Source organism: Entelurus aequoreus, linkage group LG20 (assembly GCF_033978785.1).
Source record: "Entelurus aequoreus isolate RoL-2023_Sb linkage group LG20, RoL_Eaeq_v1.1, whole genome shotgun sequence".
Taxonomy (NCBI): Eukaryota; Metazoa; Chordata; class Actinopteri; order Syngnathiformes; family Syngnathidae; genus Entelurus; species Entelurus aequoreus.
In genome coordinates this window covers 20,041,534-20,056,318 of record NC_084750.1, presented here as the reverse complement: position 1 = coordinate 20,056,318, position 14,785 = coordinate 20,041,534, and positions in this window count along the sequence as shown.

The following is a 14,785-nucleotide window of genomic DNA, read 5'->3' as shown; positions in this document are numbered from 1 at the left end:
ATTATGATTAAAATTCAAAAAAATTATTCTGGCAAATTTAGAAAATCTGTAGAATCAAATTTAAGTCTTATTTCAAAGTCTTTTGAATTTCTTTTTAAATTTTTGTTCTGGAAAATCTAGAAGAAATAATGATTTGTCTTTGTTAAAAATATAGCTTGGTCCAATTTGTTATATATTCTAACAAAGTGTAGATTGGATTTGAACCTATTTAAAACATGTCATCAAAATTCAAAAATTAATCTTAATCAGTAAAAATTACTAATGATGTTCCATAAATTATTTTTTTTATTTTTTCAAAAAGTTTCGAATTAGCTAGTTTTTCTCTTCTTTTTTTCGGTTGAATTTTGAATTTTAAAGAGTCGAAATTGAAGATAAACTATGTTTCAAAGTTTAATTGTCTTTTTTTCCATGTTTTCTCCTCTTTTAAACCGTTCAATTAAGTGTAAATATCATTAATTATTAATAATAACTTAGAGTTAAAGGTAAATTGAGCAAATTGGCTATTTCTGGCAATTTATTTAAGTGTGAATCAAACTGGTAGCCCTTCGCATTAATCAGTACCCAAGAAGTAGCTCTTGGTTTCAAAAAGGTTGGTGACCCCTGTTGTAGAGGATGCCCTCTAGTGGGTTCTGCAGACCACCACACACTGCCAGGAGAGCCCGGGATTCAGGGTATAACACCGTTTTATTGTCATGTAATCATGCCAGTCTTTTGCTTTCCAGCAAGGTGTCTGTCTGCGTCCGTTTCTCGCTCGCTCTCTCTCGCTCCCACTCCGGCTCCAACCACGTGTCTCATTCCGGCTGCTGCTAATAAAGGCGACAGGTGATTAGATAACAAGGCCCACCTGGGCCATCTACGCACCTGTCGCTGTCTTCGAGGCCGGTCCAGGCACACCCCGTTCCGCGGCAGGCCCGCAAGCCACGCCCCCCATCACACATATATATATACATGTATACATACATATACATATATGTACATACATATACTGTATATATAGATGTATGTACATATGTATGTATGTATGTATGTATATATATATATATATATATATATATATATATATATATATATATATATATATATATATATATATATATATATATATATATATATATATATATATATATATACTGTATGTATATGTATACACATATATATATACATACATATATACAGTATACATATATAGACATTCAGATATACTGGCCCCTAGACACATTTTTTTCTCTAAATTGGCCCCCCCAGTCAAAATAATTGCCCAGGCCTGCAGAAGAGATGGTGGAAGAAGTAACAGTTTTAACAGTTTCAAGCCCCAAATGCTGGGTTCTGATCAGCTTGAGTGGAATTGTTTCATTCTTCCTTTCGCCAGCCTTGTCTTTGTTAATTAACCGCGTACATTAAACGCATCCTCTTGTTGACTCCTGACTCCAATTTGCACATCAGTGGGTTGTGATTTTCAAGCTCTGCAATTTCCTGAAGGCACTTGAGAGGGTAAGAAGGCGGCCATCTTTCAAACTTGTTTCAAGGCAGCCTCAGGCTGAGAGTCACCGCGGTACCACGTGAAGACTCTTTGTAGGAAGTGTTTTTATAGCTTGGCTGTGTTCGGGAACATTTTGTTGTCCACGAGGAACATCTGTCCTTGCCGGAGAAGGAAAGTGTGTCTGTCTAAGACGGGGGTCAGCAACCCGCGGCTCTTTAGCGTTGCCATAGTGGCTCCGTGGAGCTTTGTCAAAAATGTATGAAAATGGAAAAATATGAGGTAAAAAATATATTTTTTGTTTCAAAATGGTTTCTTTAAGAGGACAAACATGACACAAACCTTCCTAATTGTTAGAAATCCCACTGTTTATATTAAACATGCTTCACTGATGAGGGTTTTTCACAAGTACCGTTTTGTCCTACTAATTTCGCGGTCCTTGAACTAACCCTAGTTTGTTTACATGTACAACTATTTGTCCGATGCTGACACAGAAAGACGTGTTTTATGTCTTTGTCTCATTTTGTCCACCAAACCTTTTATAATGTGCGTGAATTCACAAAGGTGAGTGCTAAACAGGTATATTTGGTCACTGCATGACTGCAAGCTAATTGATGCTAACATGCTATTTAGGCTAGCTGTATGTACATATTGCATCATTATGCCTCGTTTGTAGCTATATTCGAGCTCATTTAGTTTCCTTTACTTATGTCCTCTGTCTATTTAATTTAAACTTGCATTTCTCATTACACATTATCTGTTTGTGTGCCATGTTGTTCCAGACCACAGCAAACGTTACCCAGCTTGCAAATATTGTAATTAATCCATTAGAAGAAGACAGTCTGCCGTTTCCTTTAACTTGGACACACATCTATACCTTTGGTAATTCTAAGCCAGTAATTTCCAGGAGTTATCTCACCTTCTGAGCCTTCGTTTTACTAATGTTTTCCAATGTTGTAAAAATGTGTAGAATAAATATTACATTTCAACAATTCTGTCAACGAAGATTTGCGTCAGCCTGCGACACATAGTCATTTTGATAGTAGGCTATTATAGCTAATGTAGACACTTGCATCATGTGTTGCCTTCATTATAACACTTATATAAGACTTATAAAGTCATTTTGATAGTAGGCCAATACAGGTAATATAGACACTTATATCATATGTTGTCTTCATTATAACACTTTTATAAGACTTTTTAAAGTAATTTTGATAGTAGGCTATTATAGCTAATATAGACACTTACATAATGTGTTGTTTTCATTATAACACTTATATAAGACTTTTAAAGTCATTTTCATAGTAGGCTATAATAGCTAATATAGACACTTACATCATGTGTTGTCTACATTCATACTTGCCAACCCTCCCGTTTTTAGTGGGAGAATCCCGGTATTCAGCGCCTCTCCCGACAACCTGCCGGCAGAGATTTTCTCCCGACAAACTCCCGGTATTCAGCCGGAGCTGGAGGCCACGCCCCCTCCAGCTCAATGCGGACCTGAGACTGAGTGGGGACAGCCTGTTCTCACGTCCGCTTTCCCACAATATAAACAGCTTGCCTGCCCAATGACGTCATAACATCTAGGGCTTTTAGAGAGCAGAGTGCACAACTGCGCACACAACAAGGACACTAAGCAGAAGAACGAGGAAATTACAGACATGGCGACGCCGTCGACGAGCAAGATGAAGAAATACGCTTGCAAGTTCCAAAACTAATGGAAACAAGAATTTCAGTTCATCCAGGACAGTTCGAAGGGGAAGGTGTATGTTGCCTGTAAATATGTAGAACAGACTTTTTCATTGAACACGGTGGCCGAAATGATATACTTATCATGAACGGAGAAGTTAAACAGGACAATACTGCCATCTAATGGATAGCCAGCGGAACACTGAAATTCAAGTCTTTCTTTTATGTAAATAAAATAATATATACTGTATATATATATATATATATATATATATACTGTATATATATATATATATATATATATATATATATATATATATATATATATATATATATATATATATATATATATATATAGCTAGAATTCACTGAAAGTCAAGTATTTATGTATATATGAAATATATATGAAATACTCGTGTTGGTGAATTCTAGCTGTAAATAACCACGCCCCCAACCACGCCCCCCGCCCCCACCCACGACCAAGCCCCCCCACCCACCCACCTCCCGATATCAGAGGTCTCAAGGTTGGCAAGTATGCTACATTATAACACTTATATAAATTGATAGTAGGCTACTATAGCTAATGTAGACACTTGCGTCATGTGTTGTCTTCATTATAACATTTATGTACGACTTTTAAATTCATTTTGATAGTAGGCTATTATAGCTAATATAGACACTTACATCATTTGTTGCCGTCATTATAACACTTATATAAGACTTTTAAGGTCATTTTGATAGTAGGCTATTATAGCTAATATAGACACTTATATCAGGTTCATTATAACACTTATATAAGACTTTTAAGGTAATTTTGATAGTAGGCTATTATAGCTAATATAGACACTTACATCATGTGTTGCCTTCATTATAACACTTATATAAGACTTTTAAAGTCATTTTGATAATAGGCTAATACAGCTAATATAGACACTTATATCACGTTCATTATAACACTTATATAAGACTTTTAAGGTAATTTTGACAGTAGGCTATTATAGCTAATATAGACACTTAAATCCTGTGTTGTCTTCATTATAACACTTATATAAATTGATAGTAGGCTATTATAGCTAATATAGACACTTACATCATGTGTTTTCTTCATTATAACACTTATATACGACTTTTTAAGTCATTTTGATAGTAGGCTAATATAGCCAATATAGACACTTACATCATGTGTTTTCTTCATTATAACACTTATATACGACTTTTAAAGTAATTTTGATAGTAGGCGAATATAGCTAATACAGACACTTACATCATGTGTTGTCTTCATTATAACACTTATATCAGACTTTTAAAGTCATTTTGCTAGTAGGCTAATATAGCTAATATAGACACTTACATCATGTGTTGCCTTCATTATAACACTTATATACGACTTTTAAAGTAATTTTGATAGTAGGCGAATATAGCTAATATAGACACTTACATCATGTGTTGCCTTCATTATAACACTTATATCAGACTTTTAAAGTCATTTTGCTAGTAGGCTAATATAGCTAATATAGACACTTACATCATGTGTTGCCTTCATTATAACACTTATATAAGACTTTTAAAGTCATTTTGATAGTAGGCTAATATAGCCAATATAGACACTAACATCATGTGTTGCCTTCATTATAACACTTATATAAGACTTTTAAAGTCATTTTGATAGTAGGCGAATATAGCTAATACAGACACTTACATCATGTGTTGCCTTCATTATAACACTTATATCAGACTTTTAAAGTCATTTTGATAGTAGGCTAATACAGCTAATATAGACACTTACATCATGTGTTGCCTTCATTATAACACTTATATCAGACTTTTAAAGTCATTTTGATAGTAGGCTAATACAGCTAATATAGACACTTACATCATGTGTTGCCTTCATTATAACACTTATATCAGACTTTTAAAGTCATTTTGCTAGTAGGCTAATATAGCTAATATAGACACTTACATCATGTGTTGCCTTTATTATAACACTTATAAAGGAATTTTTTGTTGCTCCAGACAGATTTTATTTTTTTGTATTTTTGCTCCAATATGGCTCTGTCAACATCGTGGGTTGTCGACCTCTGGTCTAAGAAAATATAAAAGTGTCATGTGGTTATGAATGTGTGTTAAAAAAAAAAAGTTATTTTATGTCACCGAGGGCATTTATATCAATTCCACCCGCAGTGACCGTCCTTTTCCCTGCATAAGCGGCCGGTGACGCCCACTGATTACAAAAGAGGGAGCAAATCAGTGCTGCTATTTAATGAATAGCATTGCGTTCATTTGAGCGGTGTTTCCTGTCGCATCAAAAACGGGCGATGACGATGATGACGGGCTTGAGTGCGAATAAACACGTTCCGTGTTTCAGTGGTGGCCGCCACGGGATGTGAAGGTCGACAGCTCTGTGATGCATGACAGCAGAAGAGCCGCTTCAGCATTTTTTTACACACACACTCTTCAGCTTCCAAGAGCACAGATACACATCAGGAAAATGATGGGACCATCACCTTGACTCACACGTGTCTATTCATCTTACTGACACTGGATCTTATTAACGTCAGTGGGAGGGTTTTTTTGGTTTTGTTATCGGCACAGAAAGCAGCTTTTACACACACGGTTCAAAGACAACAAGCAGACAATAGCTTGCATTTATTGATCAATTATATTCACCTGAACTAGTCCTTTTGTTTTGTCAGAGTTACACAATTTGGACATATATGGCGCTGTTCTGAAGAAAAGTACCAAATTATATGAATCTGAGATGTAAACTTTAAAATTAGCTAAAAAATAAATAAAATACAATTGAAAAGCTAATATGCTAACGTTGGCATCCTAAAATGGTAATGTTGGCATGCTAACAGTTAAAATGTGTCAAGTACCAAATTACATGACTCTGAGATGTATACCTTTAAAATTAGGTTTAAAAAATGTAGCATGCTAACGTTAACATGCTAAAAGTTGGCATGCGTCAAATACCAAATTATGTGACTCTGAGGTTTTTCAAATTAGCTGAAAAATTTGGCCAAATAGCCAAAATATGTGCCAAATTAGCTAAAAATAAATAAATAAAAAAAGCTAGCAAGCTAATGTTAGCATGCTGAAGTGCTAATGTTGGCATGCTAACAGTTGAAATGTGTCAAGTACCAAATAATATAACTCTGAAGTGTAAACATGTAAAATTAGCCATAAGAAGGTAGCATGCTAACGTTAACATGCTAAAAGTTACCATGCGACAAATACCAAATTATGTGACTCTGAGGTTTTCTAAATTAGCTGAAAAATTTGGCCAAATAGCCAAAATATGTGCCAAATTAACTAAAAAAAAAAAAAAAAAGCTAGCATGCTAATGTTAGCATGCTGAAGTGCTAATGTTGGCATGCTAACAGTTGAAATGTGTCAAGTACCAAATAATATAAATCTGAAGTGTAAACATGTAAAATTAGCCATAAGAAGGTAGCATGCTAACGTTAACATGCTAAAAGTTACCATGTGACAAATACCAAATTATGTGACTCTGAGGTTTTTTAAATTAGCTGAAAAAGTTGGCCAAATAGCCAAAATATGTGCCAAATTAACTAAAAAAAAAAAAAAAAGCTAGCACGCTAATGTTAGCATGCTGAAGTGCTAATGTTGGCATGCTAACAGTTGAAATGTGTCAAGTACCAAATAATATAACTCTGAAGTGTAAACATGTAAAATTAGCCATAAGAAGGTAGCATGCTAACGTTAACATGCTAAAAGTTAGCATGCGTCAAATACCAAATTATGTGACTCTGAGGTTTTTCAAATTAGCTGAAAAATTTGCCCAAATAGCCAAAATATGTGCCAAATTAGCTAAAAAAAAAAAAAGCTAGCATGCTAATGTTAGCATGCTGAAGTGCTAATGTTGGCATGCTAACAGTTGAAATGTGTCAAGTACCAAATAATATAACTCTGAAGTGTAAACATGTAAAATTAGCCATAAGAAGGTAGCATGCTAACGTTAACATGCTAAAAGTTAGCATGCGTCAAATACCAAATTATGTGACTCTGAGGTTTTTCAAATTAGCTGAAAAATTTGGCCAAATAGCCAAAATATGTGCCAAATTAGCTAAAAAAAAAAAAAAAAAAGCTAGCATTCTAATGTTAGCATGCTGAAGTGCTAATGTTGGCATGATAACAGTTGAAATGTGTCAAGTACCAAATAATATAACTCTGAAGTGTAAACATGTAAAATTAGCCATAAGAAGGTAGCATGCTAACGTTAACATGCTAAAAGTTACCATGTGACAAATACCAAATTATGTGACTCTGAGGTTTTTCAAATTAGCTTAAAAATTTGGCCAAATAGCCAAAATATGTGCCAAATTAACTAAAAAAATTAAAAAAAAGCTAGCATTCTAATGTTAGCATGCTGAAGTGCTAATGTTGGCATGCTAACAGTTGAAATGTGTCAAGTACCAAATAATATAACTCTGAAGTGTAAACATGTAAAATTAGCCATAAGAAGGTAGCATGCTAACGTTAACATGCTAAAAGTTAGCATGCGTCAAATACCAAATTATGTGACTCTGATGTTTTTCAAATTAGCTTAAAAATGTGCCCAAATATGTGCCAAATTAGCTAAAAAAAAAGAAAAAAAGCTAGCATTCTAATGTTAGCATGCTGAAGTGCTAATGTTGGCATGCTAACAGTTGAAATGGGTCAAGTACCAAATAATATAACTCTGAAGTGTAAACATGTAAAATTAGCCATAAGAAGGTAGCATGCTAACGTTAACATGCTAAAAGTTACCATGCGTCAAATACCAAATTATGTGACTCTGAGGTTTTTCAAATTAGCTGAAAAATTTGGCCAAATAGCCAAAATATGTGCCAAATTAACTAAAAAAAAAAAAAAAAAAAAGCTAGCACGCTAATGTTAGCATGCTGAAGTGCTAATGTTGGCATGCTAACAGTTGAAATGTGTCAAGTACCAAATAATATAACTCTGAAGTGTAAACATGTAAAATTAGCCATAAGAAGGTAGCATGCTAACGTTAACATGCTAAAAGTTACCATGTGACAAATACCAAATTATGTGACTCTGAGGTTTTTAAATTAGCTTAAATAATTGTTTTAAAGAGCTGTCCAGGTGTAGTATCTTGTTTTATTATCACCATGTTATCATTTGCAAGTATGACATTAAGTTGCAATTACAGTTGCAAGACCAAGACGTTAGATGGCAGTAGTGTACAGTTCATGGTGTGGTTTTTGTTGCGCCCTAAAAAGTGATAATTGTATCTAAGTTATCACAAAACTTTGTGTTGCCATGAGTTCTCGGCGAGAAGACAAAAGCTGTCTTTGATCCTACCAAGAAGAAGGCTTGTAAAACTCCACTGTGTAGGATGGGAAGCAACATGAAGGTGTTCTGTTTCTTTGATGTATTGTAATCCACAGAAAGATTTTGTCTTGACCCGAGAACTACAAAGCAGAGAGGAAGCAGGACCAGACTCCCCTCCAGGCGACCTTTTCTTTTAACTTTTCTGTAATCAAAGGCGATGGCTGTTTACGACCCCCCCTCCCTTAGAAACAGCTGTTGCCATGTAATCAGGGAAAGTCCAAATAAAAGAGGAGGCGCACAATCTTTCGTCAGAGCGTGGAACACTGTACAAGGGAACAGGTGTACGCGTTTCTCCTCATTGAGCCAAATTTAATTCTGTCTCTGTTTGATTCCTTGCTTCTTGTCTTGTTTAATAGTCATCAGTGTTTGAACCTGACATTAATACTATAAGTGTTGTACTTGTTACGCACCAGCTGTTTGATTGTAATGTGCATCTTAGTTGTGGTTTTCATTAAAAAGTTTGGAGGTGTTGAAATCGCCATGTAAAATTGCTAATGCTAATCAGTAGCATGTGAAAAGCAAAGACAATGTATGTTAGCATCAAGCTCACGCACTTTTTGGAAAAGTGGAGCATTACATGACTTGCGTTCGAGCGTTTTTTTAAGTCAATTGGCATTGTTGTGGCATTTCTTTCACTCAACATGCGCCGCATGTTCTCCACTTACGTCCGCCCTATCCCAGCCAATCAACACGCAGAACACATGTAAACAAAGCCGAACATTGGCAGGAGAGCTGCATCTAATGTTTTATATATATATATGTATATATATATATATATATATATATATATATATATATATATATATATATATATATATATATATATATATATATATATATATATATATATACATACATATATATATATATATATATATATATATATATATATATATATATATATATATAATCCATAGATAATAAATATATTTGTTAAATAAAACCTCTGCCTTGTATTAATGAATACTTAAGCCTACTACGCTACTGTACTTTAATGTTGGTCATTATGGTGGTACTTCGGGGAAATTTTTTGCGAACCACTGATCACGAGGTAGTTTGGGTGTGTGTGTGTGTGTGTGTGTGGGTGTGCGTGTGTGTGTGTGTGTGTGTTCCTGGAACTGAGTTGTGTTGCATCTCTTGAAGCACAACCCCCTAATCATATCACTCGCCACTGCATCTAATAAAAAAAAAGGGCCTGGAAATGAAGATAAATTGATCCCCCAAATTATTTCATCGGAAGTGATCTGCCATGAATCCAAGAGACATGTGTTCCTCAAGCCTTCCAAGAGGCCCCCTCGACCAATAGGAGCGTTACACGCCGTCACATGACTTTGTGTCCAAGTGAGACTATATATATATATATATATATATGTATATATACATACACACACATACATATATACAGAAATACACCTATATACATACATATACATAAATACACATATATGCATTCATATACATATATATACATATACACAAATATATACACATATACATACATATACACATATACATACATATATACATACACATATATATACATACATACATATATAAACATGTATACATACATACATGGTTATACATTGATATATACATACATATTTATACATATATACATACATACATATTTATACATACAGTATATACATACATACATAGTTATACATATATACATACGTACATATTTATACATACATATATATACATATATACATAGTTATACATATATACATACATACATATTTATACATACAGTATATACATACATACATATTTATACATACATATATATACATATATACATAGTTATACATATATACATACATACATATTTATACATACAGTATATACATACATACATAGTTATACATATATACATACATACATAGTTATACATATATACATACATACATATTTATACATACAGTATATACATACATACATAGTTATACATATATACATACATACATAGTTATACATATATACATACATACATATTTATACATACATATATACATAGTTATACATATATACATACATACATATTTATACATACATATATACATACATATACATATATATACATACATACATACATACATACATATTTATACACATATACATACATATATACATATAAACATACATACATATATATGTATATATATACATATAAACATACATATACATACATATATATGTATGTATATACATACATATATACATATAAACATACATATACATATATATATATACATACATATATATGTATATATATACATACATATATATGTATATATATACATACATACATATGTATATATATATATATATATATATATATATATATATATATATATATATACATACATACATATATACACACATATATATGTATATATATATACATATATATACATACATACATACATACATACATATATACATACATATATACACACATATATACATACATAAATATATGTATATACACATTTATACTCATATATACATACACATATATATACATACATACATGCACATATTATATATATATATATATACTGTATATCCATCCATACATCCATTTTCTACCGCTTGTCCCTTGTCATATATAAAAACACATTATTTAGTTTTTATGCCCGTGAAAGCCGATTGCACCTAAAGCATTAGATTGAGCGCACTGGAATACGTGATGGCTAATAGACGTCATTACTCGGCTTTGCAGTGTCACCTTTGAGGGATAAAGTTTTGATAAAAGGAATAGCGCCATCGCTCACTTGAAAATCTAATTGTTTAATCCATACGCAATTAAATGCACCGCTGACCATCTTGATGATTAATAGTTTAAGGTTGCTGACTTTGACGTTGCTTTTTTTGTGCGGTGCAGTTTTTTACAACCACAATAATAAACATGTGGACCATTCTAGTGAATATGTGTACAGCTGCTAACATTTTGTGTTTGCCCTACAGTAGAAAAAGGAATTACGCCAAGAAAGATGGTCGTTATGAACAACCTAACTTTAAAAGATGTATGCTTTTTTGCTAGTGCTTACATTAATTCATTAAGTTAAGTCATGACACGGTAAGTTTAACCATGTGGACACGTTAGTTACTGGATACTTTCTAATACGCTTCTGCTTTGGAGACTTGGTATGTGTAAGTAAGATGCAACTATAATTATTTGATCCTTGTTTATCATGACAAACATCCAGATTGTTCCATTGCCCTGTTTGCATAGGCAGCTTATTGGGATTATTGATACAAATTGATGGATGGCGTAAGTCAAGGTGACAAGCACAGTATTTATTTTTGATGACCAAAATAAAATGCTTGAAACATCTTGTTGCATGTTCCAACAATGTTCAAGTGGAGCATGTATTATATTGTTCTGTCAATATTAAAAGAACAATTACATTTAGCCAAAAAGCGCTTTCTTATTTTCAACCTTTTGCAGGCCATGTGTGGCGTGCTACTTTAATATCGTGGTGGGCCACTTAAAATGATTGGGTGGGCCACTTTTAATATTGTGGCAGACCACATAAAATGATGTGAGGGCCACTTTGAATATTGTGGTGAACCACAAAAAATTATGTGGTGGGCCACTTTAAATATTGTGGCGGACCACTTAATGGGGGAGGTGGCACTTAAAATGACATAGCAGGCCACATAAAATGATATGGTGGACCACATTGAATATTGTCGCGGACCACATAAAATTATATGGGGAGCCACATTTAATATTGTGGTGGGCTACGTAAAATTACGTGGTGGACCGCATAAAATGATGTGGTGGACCACATAAAATGTTGTGGCGGACCACATAAAATGATGTGGCAGGCCACGTAAATGATATGGTAGACCACATTGAATACTGTGGTGGACCACATAAAATTATGTGGCAGGCCACGTAAATGATATGGTAGACCACATTGAATACTGTGGTGGACCACATAAAATTATGTGGGTGGCCACATTTAATTTTGTGGGGGACCACATAAAATGATGTGGCAGGCCACATAAAATTATATGGTAGACCACATTGAATATTGTGGTGGACCACATAAAATTACATGGTAGACCACATTGAATATTGTGGTGGACCACATAAAATTATGTGGGTAGCCACATTTAATATTGTGGTGGACAACATAAAATGATGTGGTGGGCCACTTTAAATATTGTGGCTGACCACAAAAATTGAAGTGGGGGGGCCGCAGACAATGACGTAGCAGGCCACATAAATGATATGGTGGACCAAATTGAATATTGTGGCGGACCACATAAAATGACGTGGCGGACCGCATAAAATGATGTGGCGGACCACATAAAATGTTGTGGCGGACCACATAAAATATTGTGGCAGGCCACGTAAAATGATATGGTAGACCACATTGAATATTGTGGTGGATCACATAAAATTCTGTGTGGGGCCACATTTAATATCGTGGTGGACCACATAAAATTATGTGGCAGGCCACATAAAATGATATGGTGGACAAAATTGAGTATTGTGGCGGACCACATAAAATTATGTGGGGAGCCACCTTTAATATTGTGGAGGACCACATAAAAATACGTGGTGGACCGCATAAAATTATGTGGTGGATAGTATTGAATATTGTAGTGGACCACATAAAATGATGTGGTTGACCGCATAAAATGATGTGGAGGACCGTATTGAATATTGTGGTGGACCACATAAAATGATGTGGTTGACCGCATAAAATGATGTGGTGGACCGTATTGAATATATTGTGGTGGACCACATAAAATGATGTGGTTGACCGCATAAAATGATGTGGAGGACCGTATTGAATATTGTGGTGGACCACATAAAATGACGTGGTTGACCGCATAAAATGATGTGGAGGACCGTATTGAATATTGTGGTGGACCACATAAAATGATGTGAGGGCCTCTGTGAATATTGTGGTGAACCACAAAAAATGATGTGGTGGGCCACTTAAGATATTGTGGCGGACCACATAAATTGACGTGGGGGGGGCCGCTTAAAATGACATAGCAGGCCACATAAAATGATATGGTGGACCACATTGAATACTGTCGCGGACCACATGAAATAATGTGGGTGGCCACATTTAATATTGTGGTGGACCACATAAAATTATGTGAGGGCCATTTTGAATATTGTGGTGGACCACATAAAATGATGTGGCGAACCACATAAAATGTTGTGACGGACCACATAAAATGATATGGCAGGCCACATAAAATGATATGGAAGACCACATTGAATATTGTTGTGGATCACATAAAATTATGTGGGGGGCCACTTTTAATATCGTGGTGGACCACATAAAATGATGCGAGGGCCTCTGTGAATATTGTGGTGAACCACAAAAAATGATGTGGTGGGCCACTTAAGATATTGTGGCAGACCACATAAATTGATGTGGGGGGGGGGGGGGGGGGGCGCTTAAAATGATGTAGCAGGCCACATAAAATGATATGGTGGACCACATTGAATATTGTCGCGGACCACATAAAATGATGTTGTGGACCGCATAAAATGATGTGGCGAACCACATAAAATGTTGTGGCGAACCATATAAAATGTTGTGGCGGACCACATAAAATGATATGCAGGCCACATAAAATGAAATGGAAGACCACATTGAATATTGTGGCGGACCACATAAAATTATGTGGGGGGGCCACATTTAATATCGTGGTGGACCGCATAAAATTATGTGGCGGACCGCATAAAATTATGTGGGGGACCACATAAAATTATGTGGCGGACCACATAAAATTATGTGGCGGACCACATAAAATTATATGGCGGAACAAATACAATTATAAGGTAGACCACATTGAATATTGTGGTGGACCACATAAAATGATGTGGCGGACCGCATAAAATGATGTGGCGAACCACATAAAATTATGTGGCGGACCACATCAAATTATATGGCGGACCACATAAAATTATAAGGTAGACCACATTGAATATTGTAGTGGACCACATAAAATGATGTGGTGGACCGCATAAAATGATGTGGCGAACCACATAAAATGTTGTGGCAGACCACATAAAATGATATGGCAGGCCACATAAAATGATATGGTAGACCACATTGAATATTGTGGCGGACCACATAAAATTATGTGGGGGGCCACATTTAATATTGTGGTGGACCACATAAAATGGCGTGGTGAACCGCATAAAATTATGTGGCGGACCACATAAAATTATAAGGTAGACCACATTGAATATTGTGGTGGACCACATAA